The following is a 10,012-nucleotide window of genomic DNA, read 5'->3' on the forward strand; positions in this document are numbered from 1 at the left end:
TTGCTTTAAAAAAGAGAAAGAAGATTGATAAACGCCCCTGCATTTATGACAGGTCTGTTGCTCAGTTATCTAATCTTAGTAATCATAAATCAAACTTCTTGTTATTATTATTTTTTACTGTATAATATTTATGTGCAACCGGGGAAATGGTTTGTTTTGCAAAATCTCTTGTCCAGTAGTTTCTTTTTAAATAAATAAAAATTCTAAGATCATTTCCATCAAAGTTTCTTTGAGTTGTAAGACTTCTCAATTCATTCTTTCAACAATTCCATGAAAACTACATATTTTTGTATTTGTATATATATAATATCATGCGTATTGTATAAATATACATATATATCTTTTCTATATATATATGTATGTATGCACATCTAGTGCACAAAGAAACATTGTTTTCAGAAAGTTTACTTGGTCCCAAACTTGCCAGGTACTTTTCTACTTCTCTCCCTTTCTTCCTCTCCACTCCCCCCCCCATGTGAGTCTGACTTAAAATAGCTGGATTTATGATACAGTATTTTTAGCCTTAGTGACATGCTTATGGCAAGGTTTTGAATAATTGCTATTGACAGACATTCTGCAATATAAACAGCCTTGGACAATCTGCAGGTTGTAGAGATATGTATTGAGGGGAAATCAGGGGGGGAAGCCTACTTCAAAGCAAAATTGTCTTTGAAGAGAGTATCAAATTCCTATGAAATGGCGAATTTGGTCGGGATAAAAAGGGAATAATGGAATAAAGGGAAAGACAACATAGTTTTCAGAGAAAGTTGATGAAAACAACAAATGGAGCTAAGGTAAGTCTTAACATAAGAAAGGGGTTTAAATTCTGTTAACTGGAAGCTTTAAAGTGAGCTTTAAAGTGATTTAGTAAGACTTTCTTGTCAAACCTGCTAAGTACAATAGTTTTGACAGGAAACCTATGAAAATATTGTTTTAGGTCCTCCACTTGTAGAATACTTATCTGAGTACATAGATATAGACCTCACCTGAACCGGACATCATTTGGTAGGTCTTGAAAACTTTCGTGTGAGTCATTGGGTATTACCATAAAAGAATGCTTAGAACGTTTTAGCCTTTATAATGGAGTTTTTGGTTTCTATAGCAGCCTTAAAAACCCAACCAATGAGACCCAAAGACTAAACTATACATCAACTTGGTTGTTTTCTTAAAATAGTGTTAATTACTGGGATTTAGAATCTTTAGTAATAGAGGCAATATATAAAGATTTACAGTGGGGTGGTTATGAGAGACATGAGTTTATTACAATATCTTTTCTGGGTCAAAAGCAATCATTTAAAAAGCCTGATACTTATCTTTGTGGAACCTGTTAGTATCAATATCTACTGACCTTTCGCTTTTTGTTTCTCAAATTGGTCAAAACGATCTCTCCTTCTTAGAGACCCATGTGAATTCTGCTAAGAGTATGAAGACTTTTAGTTTTCCTAGTCTTAGAAATAGGCATTTAGCAGATTGCTAGTATCATTCATGTAGGCCACATATGTAAGTGTGTGGGTTATCATTGAAAATCTATTTGTAATGGGGAGATTGGCTAACGTGGGCCCAATGTTTAGGGCATGTTCAGTATGCTCTACTTGCTATGAAAGTAAAATATGAGATCCACAAATTAGGGCTCATTCCTCCCATTACATATATACGGGTGCACTTTAGAATAAATACAACAGCTAACATTTGTGTAGTACTTTGTAACTATAAATTCCTTTGCATGCTTTATCTCATTTAATCTTTTCCACACTGCTATGAGATAGATAATGCACATATTATTTTCCACATTTTATGCATATGAAAACCAATCCCAAACTTGCTAAGTACTTGAGAATCCAGAGCTCAAATACGAGTCTTCTGATTCTCAAGTTCAGTGGTCTCTACTTTATGTCATATGTAGAGTGCTTAGAAAGACACACACATGGAACATGCTAGCTGTATATTCTCAATGATCTGAGGACACATGCCAGGTTAAGTTCCCAAAACTATTTGAAAGACTTGGTTAATCAGGAAATCCTTTTGCCTTGTTGATTCATCAACCCCATCACCTCACTCTAAATATGAACAGGTGAGATTTTTCACCCATCAGAAATGAAACAAAGCCCATCAATCTGCAGTTTGAATGCTGAAATTACATTTACTGATCATGTATCAAATATCAAGCCAAAGAAATGCTTCAGGGGCAATGGTTATCTCAAGTAATCTAGATTGTTGATTAACTGAAGCTTGGATAATGAGTACTCCCACTAGACTCCAGAGAAGTCATCATGCCTTATGAGGTAAAGTTAGGTAGGTAGCGTGGAATTACAGCCACCTGAAAGCTCTCTATTTTAAGGGTGTGTTGGTGTTGAGGGTGTGTTTTATTACATTTTAATTGTTTATCCCTCTAAGACATGAACCTATTACATAGGCCTTTAAAAAAAGATGATTAAAGGACAGCTAGGTGACACAGTGGATAAAGCACTGGCTCTGGGGTCAGGAAGACCTGAGTTCAAATCTGACCTCAGACACTTGATCACTTGATACTTACTAGCTGTGTGACTCTGGGCAAGTCACTTAACCCCAACTGCCTCAAAAAAAAAGAAAAAGATGATTGAGATTTTAGAATACTACTATGCAAAGTGCTGAGCAAACCTTAGCTTTTTATGACCTCTAGGATGAGGGTAACATTGTATTTAATAATTTGACAGACTGTATCCCATTTTTCTTTTTCTTTTTCTTTTTCCCTTTGGGAGCATCATTAAAAGTGGGTGTCCATACAAAAACCTGTATGTTATCCTATGGATGAACTGAAAGTGAAAGCTGTCAACAATGTAGATATTAGACACTGAAATTCAGAGCGGGAAAGGGTCCTTGAAGATCATCTAATCTAGTGTTCCTTCATTGCAGGTCTTCCATAGACTGGCATTAGTCAGTGGAAATTTTTCCTAATTGACAAAACTTTATTATCAAAGATCCTTACTTCTTACAACCTGTAAACTTTATACAAAAACTGATCCATCATCCATGTTTATCATTTTTTCATCTCTCCCAGTCTCCTTTTCCCTGGCTATCCCCTTAGGACTACTGAGAGTCCCTTGGCTGAAGTTGTAGAGGGCAGATCAATCTGCTATTGAGAATTTATGTTACTGATCAACACTATATTTTGGGTTGAGAAATACTGGACTTGTCCAAATCTTTTTTTAATTTTATTGATGAGGCTGCAACTCATAATATAACTGATTCATCAAGGTCACCCAGCTAGATGTTACTAGTATTTTGACTCAGTCCCACAGCTAGGACTCTTTAAAGAGAATGTCATTGCTGCAAGATAAACTTTTGAATGAATGAATGATTTATTAAGCACACACTGGGCATACAAATAGAAAAGTAAGATAGTCCCTGTTCTCAAGGAGCTCATTCTAATGGAGGAGACAACACATGTGGAAGGTTTAAGCTGCAAGTCAAATGCAAAGGTCCCCAGGGTCCTTAGGATGCTGTGGCAAAAAAAAAAATGGTAATGATCATTTCCACTGATAAAATCATAGTTTCTGATGTTGAACCATTTGACACTGGGCTAGAAGCATCGTTATTTACAAGACTCTTGGGTTCAGGGTCCTAGCCTATCTCCATCAGGGGCTGAGAGAAGATGATGATGAGGATGGTGGTGGTGACAGTGGTTGATCTCATCTCAGGATACCTTGCTACTTCAGCTAGGCTTGTTTACCTACCCCATTAATAGCCATTGATTGGCATTTGGTGACACTGGCTGGCCTCTTCTCCATGGGAGTCACTTCTTCAGATGATGGCTACAAGGATGGGACTCAAGGTAGGATTGTTGGACTGGGGAGGGGGTGGTGCTGCCATTGCTAGGGTTCTTGTGCTTATCTGTCAGTTGGTAAGTGGTGGTTGTTGGTTGTGATGAGGAAGTTAGGCCCCTTTCTCCACAAAGATTTCTCCCCTCAACAATGGTCATAAGGACTGGAAGCAGGCCTGCTTGTTTGGGGAACTCTTTTTCCCAAGGCTCTTGGGTTCAGGTTCTTGGGCTGTCTCCATCAAGGTCTGAGTGTAAGTGGTGATCAACGTGGTGGTTTGACTTGCCTGCTGCTTCCCATCTCCTTCAGGGTTTCCCACTGCTTCAGCTAGGCAGGCTTGCCTAGTATCAGTCGGTTGGCAGTTAGGAAAAGAGACTGTGGGCTGTATTTTCTTTCTTTTTTTAACCCGGGGTCATCTGGAAACCTAGTCACTAACTTCAAATGTGATTCCTCAAAACTGAGTACTGTATAGCAGATTCAAGGAAATATCAAGAAGAGAGTGGTGGGAGTAATCATTTCCTCCAAATAGCTAAAATTGTCTAAGAATAGAAAATGCATTTTTTTTCTTGCAAGTGATTTATATGCAAGTACTCCCACAGCAGAGTGTGGTGCTTCCTACTGATCTTAGTACTCTCTTGCAGGCTAAAGATTGTGGTTCTCCGAAGTATTGGGCTATTAAATATGAAAAAAAAACAGGACAAGAATACCATAGGATCTTTGGAGAGCCTCCTGTCCCTTTAATCTCTGGCGTTTCTTTCTACTAACTTACCCAGGACAGAAAACATAAAAATACCAGCTCTTCCTCATTGTCAAACTTCCTGTGACTAGGGCTGGCCTCTGTTTTCTTGGGACATCATTTCGTTCTTAGAGAATTTCTTTCTAGTCCTCTCTTTTTCCTCTCAGTTTAGATTTTTTGCCTTATTGTGTTAGGCTTCTCTTTCATTACCCGAGATGGGCTTTTATGCTTTAATATAGAATTTCTTTTCTGCTTAAAGTAACCTCCTCCCCCTTCCCCCCCCCCAAAAAAAAGACAGTTCTAGGTTTAGGACAAAAGTGCCTGCCCAAAAGGCACATTTGATGAGAGTCATTCTGCTATTGTGATTTTACTACTGTGGTAAAGCCCCTAGTCTTATAGTGATTTGAAGACTGGGTCTGAATTAGAATTTTAGTCTGAGATGTTTTCCTTTTTACTAATTGAGGCAGCTGGGTGATACAGTGGATAGAGCACTGGGTCTGGAGTCAAATCTAATTCAAATCTAGCCTCAGACACTTGCTAACTGTGTGACCCTGGTCGAGGCAGTTAATCTCTGCCTGCCTCAGTTTCCTCAAATGTAAAATGGGGATATAACAGAACCTACCTCCCAGGCTTGTGAGGATCAAATGAAATAACTGTTTGTAAAGCACTTAGCATTGTGTCTGGCATAAAGTAGGTGCTCTATAAATGCTTCTCCCTTCTCCTTCTCTTCTGCCCTCCCCTACTCTGTATTTTAAACTAGAAGAAGAAGGGCACAGTAAGTAGATGGATAGTCTTGAAGTCAGGAAGACCTAGGTTCAAGTCCTGTCTATGATGTATACTAGCTGTGTAACTGAAGTACTTTCAGTACTCAAGGCAACTACGATTACATATTATGAATGAATTGCCCAGACCTTCTGGAAGTCATTAAATTTTGAGTCTGGACCTTTTACTCCATCCTTTCCTCCATAAAAAAAAATTTGAACTGGAATGACATCAGTGCAAAAATACTGAGCTAGAAGGAGGTATTCAAGGTGACTTTATTCCTGGATCCTTCTTATACCACAGCAAAGCTTGGTCTAAAGAGTTCTGGAATGAGAATTAATCTTCATTCAATCCTAACTCAGCTGTTGTCCATTTGTCCAGGGGTATGTTATTTTTAATCTCTTCCCTCAAATTGCCTCAGCTTTCTCTTTATAAAAATGAGGATAATACAAATTTTCTACCAGGCTCAAAGGAAGTCTTGATATGAAGTGCTTAGCACAGTGCCTGGCATATAGTAGGTTTTCAATAAATGTTTATGGAATGATTAATATGAAACTTTATGGTAATACAGAAGTAGTCTTCTGAGCTCTTTGGAAGTCAATGATATATAAATATATTTGGCCTGTGCCTGAGATTGTTGTCTTTTGAATACGTTAAGTATACATCTTCTAATGTCTTCTATCTTATTAATCTTTTGCACATAATTTGTGTGTTCACTAAGGAAGCCCTTGAATAGGCCAAACATGGTACAGCTAGTTGCATCTCTACTTCTTTTTTATTCCTGTTATACCAAATGGGGATGGGCCAAAAGATCAATTAGAGCTATCCAAGAACAGTGAATCAATCCAAAAGGGGAATGGGTGTGCCTTCTGAGGGAGGCAGTGGATTCCCTAAATGGAAGTTTTCAAGCAAAGGTTGTATAACATCTTGCCTTTACTGGTTGAAGGAGGCAATCTTGTTTCAGGTTCAGGTTGGTTCAAGTTTCTGAGGGGAGAAATGGGCTAATTTGGAAATAAGCACTATAGAGGAAGAGAGCATGTTATAATAATTGCCTTAGACTTTGATATATGAGGATGTATTCCAAAGAGGACATTTTGTCCCTGCTGTGGATTATTAAGCCTTTTAGTGGTTGTCAATAGATTCTGTATTAGAAGCTTCTGTATTAGCACACTATGGCTGCTGTTTGGTTAGCCAAGTGTTGAGAGTCATATGCCTTGTCTACAGGGGGATTATTTTTTTTTTAAGCCACAACAACTGTAGAAGATCATCTATTAAATTATAGAGTGATTAACATCTGCATTGGTAGAAGGAATATCCCCCGCAATGAAGTCATAGGCCCTTTAAGCATTGATTGTAACATAGTAGAAATATAACATGGTGGAAATAGGAGTCAAGAAGAAATGGGTTTCAATCTTGCCTCAGATACCTACTAGCTATGTGACCATGGGTGAGTTATTTAACTTCCCTGGGACCCATTTTCTATATCTGGAAAATGAGGGGGTGGACTCAATGACCTCAGAGGTTCCTTTTAGATCTAAATTCATGATCCTATGAAGTAAGTACTTCCCCAGATTTGGACATGAACTCTAGAAGGTTCTTACCAACCTGGAAAGGCTTTGAGTTTAGTCCAGCTGATGTACTGTGTCTTTTTTTTCTGAGAATATAGCCTAGCTAAAGGAGAGATTACTTTTTTTTTTAAAGTGGGCCACTCTCTGATTTTTGGTCATGGAGTCCCATCAAATGGCATAATATAAAATGATTCTCAAGTCTTATTCAAGCCCCTTCTAATCCTACAGTGATGGTGGTGGGAACATAGAAAGGGGGGCAGAGAGTACCAAGAATTAGGGGTTAGGCCAGCTACAAATAGGAAATGTGTGATCATTTTCTAACTACTAATGAGTTGGCCAGCTTCAAGAATACCTGAACAATTACCCATGTTGATGTATTCTCATTGAAATGAAAAGTCATAAAGATATTTGTTTTACTAAATTGACAGCTGTCTCAGAGGTTTTTCTCCCACAGGCATATTGGTAGAGATTACTTCATTGTGTACTTGTGATCAGCCCATCTTCTTCTTTGCTGCTGGTTGGTCTCCCTGCCTCAAATCTCTCACCACTCTAGAATGTCTTTCACTCAGTTGTCAAATTCATCTTCCTAAAGCACAGACCTGACCACATGACCTCCCTATTCAGTAAACTTCACTGGCTCCCTATTACTTCTAAGATTAACTATAAAATCCTCTTTTTGGCTTTTAAATCCCTTCATAACCTGGCCCTTTTCATAACCTGTTCCCTTCCTATCTTTTTGTCTTCTTATACCTTACTCCACAATCATGACACCGGTCTTCTTATTTACTGTCCCAACTCTAGGCATTTTTACCAGTTGTCCCCATACCTGGAACTCTCTCCCTCCTCAGCTTGGCCTCCTGGCTTCCCTGGCTTCAAATGTTGGCTAAAGTCCTACCTTCTGCAAGAAGTTTTTCCTGGTCTTCTTTAATCTTAGATTACCTTCAAATTATTTTATATATATCTCATGTGTACATATTGTTTATATGTTATTTTTTGCTTTTCTTCTGTATCCTCAGAACTTAGCATGGTGCCATGCACATAGTACTCTAATAAATTTTTTTTTACTTTACTTTAGTTGCTTATACATTTCTTTGATAACATTTCTTCACTGATTCTATTTCATGATTTCTCATTTATAATGTATCAAAGCATGAGTACACCCACCATATATCCTTCTGTTGCCCTATAAGTAATACTCACTTTTAGCTCTTTGGAGACTGTAGTATTACATGACTTGCAGCCATAGGCAATCAATACTAAAAAGAAATAATCTATTATAGATAACACAAAGACAAGTGAAAGATGCATGGTGGGAATAATTTGCCCATAGGATGTCATCAACAATGACTTTCATACAAAATATGACATAAAAGACATTACCAAAGATCTATGTGACTGCAAAAGAAGGTGGTCTGATCATATAGCAATGGTACATCAAAACAGATAGACAGCTTGAGAGTGTTGCACTGGTGACCATGTAATATTGAAAGAGCCAGAGGAAAGTCTTTAACATGACAGGTTGATTCTCTGTAGAGAATTTGTGGAAGAAAAAAAAACTAGGATAAGAAGTACACAGGGTGAAAAAGCATGGAGGAGTTGTGTTCTGTACTGGTGGAGGGAATCTTTACACTAATGAAGTCAGAGATATATTGAAATATTTGATGTCTAGTAAACCAGGGTTATTTCTGCTAAACTCTTCTGGAACAAACTATCTCCTCTATATTTTGTAGTTGGAGAATGTCAGGCTCAGTGGGTAGAACACTGAGGCTAGAGTCAGGAGGACCTAAGATCAAGTCCAGCCTCAGGCACTTCCTAGCTATGTGGTCCTGGGCAAGTCACTTAACCTCAATCTGCTTCAGTATCCTCAACTGTAAAATGGGGATAATAATGGCATCTACCTCCCAGGGTTGTTGTCAGGATAAAATGAGATATTTGTAATTTACTTAACACAGTGTTTGGCACATAGTAGGCACTTAATAAATGCTTGCTTCCTCCCTTTCTCACTGTGGCATGACAACTCTTTTTAATTATGTCATTTTGGTAATAATCTTGGTAAATAACTCAACGTGGTTCAGCAAAATAACTAATGTATGTCTGTGGTCAGTTTGGTGAATTCCTCTTGAGATTAGAGAGCACTAGACTTGGAGTCAGGGCGACTCTAGTTTGAGTTGTATCTGATACTTACTAGCTATATGACTCTGGTTAATTTACTTAAGCTTTTTCTCCCATAGTTTCATTATCTGAGGAATAGGGATAATAATAGCACCTATATCAGAGAGTTGTTGGGAGAATCAAATAAATTAATACAGTGCTGTGCAAATTACCTGGGAGAATCAGTAATTTTGATTTGATTTCATTTTCTGATAGTGGTCATTAGAGTGATTCATAGCACTTCACCTTAACTAGATGATACTGGATTGAGCTGATCGCTGCCCCTATGGTCAATTCTTTGTCAACTGAGTACTTAATTGGTTGGAATATGTTTCATTGCTCCCTTTTGTTGTGTTTTCAATTCTGTGGTTAAAAATGAACATTACTGAAAGGAAACATGGAAAAAGTTGGAGCTCTTTAAGAGTACATACACCTCAATGATTGTTAGAGATATTGCAATGGCTGTTGGTATGGGAAAGTCAAATATTTTGAGGATCATTCAAGACTATGATGAAACAGGCTCATTCCTACCAAACACAAGGAAAGGCAAAAAAATCAATGCCTTACACTGATAAACTATTGTGGAAAAGAGTCTAATTAATCCTCAGTAAACAAAGATCTTCAGAGACCTGATGTGTAGAAATTATTATTGATTCTCTTATAGTGAAGCATAGATTTCTTGAAGATAAAAGAACATTAAGAAGACTTTTAAAAATAGCTGCTGTGACTATGAAGGAAAAATGTTTGTCATGGGCAAGACAATACAAAGACTGGAATACTGAACACTGGTCGAAGGTTTTTTTTTTTTTTAATGAAACAGTTTTTCACTGAAGGCTATGCCTTTACCCTTATTAGAAAAAGTCTAGGTGAGCCTTTATGATCAAGAGATCTTCATCAAGGTGAAAAACATGCAAACCTCCCCCTCCTCCAAAATGTTTTGAGAATTATTTTTTTACTTCCAATATGCCTAGAAGTCTCGTCCTTATTGAAGGAATGAT

Source organism: Vombatus ursinus, unplaced genomic scaffold, assembly GCF_900497805.2.
Source record: "Vombatus ursinus unplaced genomic scaffold, bare-nosed wombat genome assembly UNPS02014779.1, whole genome shotgun sequence".
Lineage (NCBI taxonomy): Eukaryota > Metazoa > Chordata > Mammalia > Diprotodontia > Vombatidae > Vombatus > Vombatus ursinus.